Here is a 6,000-nt window from a genome sequence, read left to right as displayed (position 1 = left end):
ATTCCAGCGATTTTTCACATAGATCTCTGTTTCCCGAGGTCACGAATACTGTCAGTACAAAATAAAAATAAAACAATGGGTGCTACCTACTGTTTGTGCCCCTCTTACAGATTACAGTCCATTAAACTCTGAAATTAATTACTGGAGTAAAACAAATCTTTGATCTGGGAATCACACAAGTTAACAAAACATTCCAGCATGTATCTGGGCCATTTTCAATCTCTCATTTTGAAATTAAATTAGTGTTTAAAACTCCAATTTTAAAAGGGCCTTTGAGTGTTCAGCTAGGCTTAATCCCTGTTGGAGAAATCACCCATTAGAGTGTTTCAAGGAAATGAAGGAACCCTTTTAGAAAGTAAAGTAGATACTTTACCATGGCAAGGGACCATTTGTACAAGAACTCATATATAATTGTCACAGGCTAGTAATCCTTCTCAGTAAGTTCATTCCCACTTCAAGGGCGATTTTGAACCTCCGCTTGCTCACAGGTCTCTGTCTGTCAGGGCCTATTATGTCTCATATGTTAAGGAAAGAACTGAGTGATGGCTCTGTGGAGCAGTCTCACAGTAATGCCCCACAAAAATCAACATGAATATCAAAGAATCCATATCAAATTACTGATTTGGCATTAGGCATATTTCACCCTTGGTTTCATTATGCGCCCTTATCTACATATTGTAACTACTGAAACTTATCCAATTAACTGCAACTTCACAGCCTCATAAAAAGTGTCTGCTTTGGGCTAATTAGAGTGGTGTTTGTGCTCCTAAACTTTCCACTCCACTGTCTCTGTCATGGGATTAAACCAAGCACTAAATGAAGGGAGGGGGATTTACTGAATAAGCATTTAGTTTAAATTGGAAACGAAATATTACATTAAAACTAGAGAATGTAATTCCAGGGAATTACGAGTGCATAAAAATGTCGCTAGGACAGACATGGTGGTTGCACAGCTTAATAAAAGTTGATAGTTTAAAAGTAGACAGTTTAAAAGTTAAATATTAGGAGTTGATCACACTAGTTGACTGAAAAGCCCAGGCTGCCAAACAGTTGTGGGCAGAGGACACAATTGGCGGGAGTCATAGCTGATGACAACTGACAGTTGGATTGGTTCAAATATTTCATAGGGAATTATTGTAGTGAGGACTTTTATTTTGAAACAGCTTTGGGCAGAGGAAACAGTTGACGGGAGTCATAGTTGATGACAACTAACAGTTGGAATAGTTGAACAGTTAAAACGTTGGATAGTTTAAATGGTTAAATAATTTAACCCGTTTAATCCCAAATTTTTCCCAGACTTGAATATATCAAAATCATGTGTCTTGAGTAACCCTTTGAAGTAATCAATTACTATTTTTTCAAATTTTCCTGAAAAAGTGGGTGAAAAGGAGTCTTTTATGCTTGGTCACTATTGTGACCGTTGGGAAAAAACATAGTCCGATTTTAGGGATTCATCTAATTTTCAACAAATTCTAGTCAGAGATGATAAGGGGACATTGTCCCAGGTATGTTCTTTACTTTTAATTTTGTATCACAATACAATACTCAACATTGCCTCTGCAATTCTATATTATATTATAAGTGTGCTGATTTTTACATAGAAAAGGCATTATATCACACTATTATGTATATAGTGTAAACAACACCACCCTACAATACAACAGCAACCACAAATGTTACAAAAAGTGATGTTAGTTGTCTGTCTGTCTGTTTGTTTGTTTATTATTGTATTATTTAATTTTATAATTCATAATTTAATTAATTAATTAATTACACAACAGATTGTCCTGCAAGTCTGCCATACTTCCAATGACATTAATTGCCTTTCCATTGGACCAGCAATTGGTCTCCTTTGGTCAGTGGTATTGTTAAGGTCACTAAATGAAGTGAACCTATGTTACCTGGTCCCTATGCTCTAAAGGCCTTTTATTCATAAGGCCCTATGTTCCCAGTGTATGTATCCTGGAACATATGCTCACTCGGGTACCTATTATGTGCTTTATAAAGCTGGAGGACCCTGTAAACATGCAATGCTTGACCTGGGGAACACAGGGCACCTATCCATGATCGATCCCATCACATATAAACCTGAGGAGCATAGGAGCCTGCTCTGACCTCAGTTATTGGCCTAATCTAGTGTCAGAGGGGTGTGATGTCCACTATATTGCTAAATTTGATTAATTTTACCACTGGATTAAGTAAGGTTCTAAATGCATATACAACAGCATTACCATATGAGCCTGTCTGGCATCAAACACACAAGTGGAGAGATTTGTTTGGAGAGTGCTGTTAAACATATTTTTATCACAGCATGCAACTAAGTAAATTGCCATCTTCATAAGGCCCTATATTCCCAGTGTGTATCCTGGGACCTATGCTCATTTGGGTACCTATTATGTGCTTTATAAAGCTGGAGGACCCTGGAAACACACAATGCTTGACCTGGGGAACACAGGACATCTGTCCACGATACCATCACATATAAACCTGAGGAGCATAGGAGCCTGCTCTGACCTCAGTTATTGACTTAATCTAGTGTCAGAGGGGTGTGATGTCCACTAAATTGCTAAATTTGATTAATTTTACCACTGAATTAAGTAAGGTTCTAAATGCATAATAGGAAGCATTCTGTAATTTTGACATACAATAGTGTGAGAGCAGATTCTTGAGACATTTGATCTTTATTTTTGATCACATGAAGCTTTGCTTATGGTTCGTCTGACTGGTCCCTATGGCAGAGGCCCTACATAAGTGGAGGGGTATTGTTGGGAAAAGCGGTGGTGAATAATTTTTCTGGTAAGGTTGTTCATATCTACTGCAAGCCTCTGCATAAATTCAGCCAATATGCCTTCAACAGGCTGACTGGCAAGTTGATTATACCCCCCACCACCTTGTTTATATGTGACATTATGTATTATAATAGTCAATAAGTATGATGATTTACTGTTTTTGAGGTGTGATTGTAAAATCTGGGCAGTCAGTTAGATATGATACAGTATGTGCAGGAAGTGACTGAAAGTGAAATTAAAATAAAGAACAGCATAGAAAATCAGCTATTACAATAATTATGTATAATAGTGTGGTATAATGGATTTTCTATGTAATAATTGGCACACTTAGAATATAATAGAGAATTTTAGAGGCCATGTTGAGAAATGCCATGTGATACAAATGTAAAAGTAAAGAACAGACCTGGGACAATGTCCCCATATCATCTTTGAATGGAATTTAGTGGAAATTAGATGATTGTACAATGAAATGTGCGAAAATCCCTAAAATCGGACTATGTTGTTTCCCAACGGTCACAATTGTGACCGTCATCATGTTCACTCATGCTATGAGAACGCTGAACAAAGTTCATATATTTCAATTGCATCCCTCCATACTAGACACCTTGATGACACAAGATGATGTGTGCCAAAAATCTTTGTCCTATGTTTACATAGACATACTTTTCTAAGCTTTAGTTTGGGAGCTTTTGGGTGGACATTTTCTGGTCAGGGTGCAACCAAAACATAAGCAGCTCTGGCCATGTGACAAATTACACTACACATTTGGCACTGCACATATTTAACTGAGACCCTTTCAGGTTTCTATTTTGGGGAGAAATGTATTGATAATTCATCCAGGAACAGTTTTAAAGGCAGAAGAGCCAGATTTTTCTGTACAGTCACTATAGTGACCGTTGGATTGGGGATTATAGCAGTGAAGACTTTTATTTTGAAACAGTGGGGAGAGGAAACAGTTGACGGGAGTCAAAGTTGATGACAACTGACTGTTGCTAGAGTAGTTATGGTGGTTGCTATGCTGGTTGCTAGGTTTTAACTGTGAATGTGGTTGCTAGGCTGTTGCTAGGGTAGTTGAAGTCATTGCTAGGTTGTTGCTAGGGTGTCCATGGTGGCTACTATCAGAAATAAAAGAGTTACTACAGTGGTTTGCTAGTATAATCATCTTGGTTGCTATGGAAACTGACATAGAAGCTTAATTTCAATGGTTGCTAGGTAGGTGGTGGTTTAATATAGTAGGCTAGAGGCATAGTTAATGATAACTGACAGTTGGAATAGTTGAACAGTTAAATAGTTGGATAGTTTAAATGGTTAAATTATTTAATAGGGAATTATTGTAGTGGAGACTTTTATTTTGAAACAGTTGTGGGCAGAGGAAACAGTTGAACAGGATCTGTAGTCTTAAGAGAGCCAGATTGTGTGCTTAAAGCCTAAGACAGACAGTTGCTGGAGGTGGCCGGAACCATATGGCTCTGGCCGGAACACTTGGCATAGGGTTTTAAGTGCTCTATTGTGATGCCATAATTATGTTAAGTCTATGTGGAAAATGTTAATAGTTTTTAATTAATAGTTCAAAAAGTATAAAAGTTACAAATATGAAAAATACATTCCACACCTGTCCTAAGTAAGACCTACGTAACGCAGTTTGAATAAAGTTTCTACATTAAACGGTTGAAGCCGCATTAAACGCAGAAAAAGCGTTTGAAGAAGAATAATAAGAAGAAATCGGATAACAGTAGATTGCATTTTCATGCACTCTAATTAAACATGACAAAGAGCTTGCACACAGAGAAGAAAGAGAGTTAGAGCAAGAAAGACAAGTTAGAGAGGCAAAGAGAGAGAGAGATAGAGAGAAAGAGAGAGAGAGAGAGAGAGAGAGAGAGAGAGAGAGAGAGAGAGAGAGAGAGAAAGAGAGTGTGTACGTGTGTGTGTAAAGGTGAACCTTGCTGGTGAACCTTGAATTGTTGCGGAACGGAATCTTATGTTAGAATGTTAAAAAACCCACACCTTTAAGGGTTAATCACCTTAGCAGAAGATATTGATGGCATAAACATAAGAAACATCCACATTCTGTATTGCATACACAGTTCCATATAATGCACCTTTTTAGTTTAACACAGAATGCACCTAAATATAATTTCCTGGAGCAGACGGAAACTGTGCCTCTGCCAAAAAACAACTTTGATTTGTGAAAATCCCTCAGATTCTCTCTCCCATCAGACCAACTGCATGCATATCTCTGTGTAGCCCATGGTACAAATACTCTCCTAAATGTCCCTCATTGGAATGCACGGCTTACATTTCTCTCGGCAAAGTAGAAACAAAATTGAATCATGTCGCAGTGGGAAAAACTCTGCTTCCTTCTCTCTCTCTCTCTCTCTTAGTCAAAGCACGCACACACACGCACGCACGCACGGGTGCACATACACACACGCACACACCGCACACACACTCACTCTCGTTCCCTTGCTCATGATTAGGTGTACTGACATAACCAGATAACACTGAAACAGATTTCCAGGCGCATCTCCAGACGAGAGAAGGTACGCACATAACAACTTTTCAGACTGAATGCTCCAGACAAAGGCTAACAGAGTGAGCAGTGGGAGCAGGAAAAAGATCATGTCTAAACAACTTCCCTGTGCCCTTTTCTGTCTGTCCTCCACAGGTCTCCGCTCCAGCAGATGCACCCAGCTCAGACGCTTCCATGCAGGGGAGGTGGGGGCTCCTCCAGGGATTCCAACCTTCCCTACACACACACACACACACACACACACACACACACACACACACACCAGACAAATCGGAAGGGCTCCGGGAGGAATTTGTGTCCCCTGCTCCCCCAGGCCTGGACGCTGCATGTCTCAGGGGGATTAGCACGTACTTTGGAGCATGTGTCAGCGCCTTTAAACATCTCTGGCACTCTGGGGCCCATGGGGTTCTGGCAGCGCAGGAAATTAGGGAGAGCACTTGCGTAAGAAAAAACAGAGTGAGAGAGTGAGAGAGTGAGAGAGTGAGAGAGTGAGAGAGTGAGAGATGAAAAGCACACACAAGTGCCCCTGGATGCACCGCTTTCCTAAAAAGTAAATGAGGTTTCGGCAGGCACTCTTTGAATGTGCATGCTGTTCATCACTGTATCGTGTGTGTGTGAGTGTGTGTTTGTGTGTGTGTATGTATATATATATATATATATATATATATATATATATATATA

The sequence above is a fragment of the Alosa pseudoharengus genome, unplaced genomic scaffold (genome assembly GCF_046254945.1).
Source record: "Alosa pseudoharengus isolate Yale_2024_CS ecotype anadromous, Long Island Sound unplaced genomic scaffold, YU_APseudo_1.1 YU_APseudo_1.1_scf_4, whole genome shotgun sequence".
Taxonomy (NCBI): Eukaryota; Metazoa; Chordata; class Actinopteri; order Clupeiformes; family Clupeidae; genus Alosa; species Alosa pseudoharengus.
The sequence above is the reverse complement of the archived record's forward strand: the minus strand, read 5'-3'. Positions refer to the sequence as shown.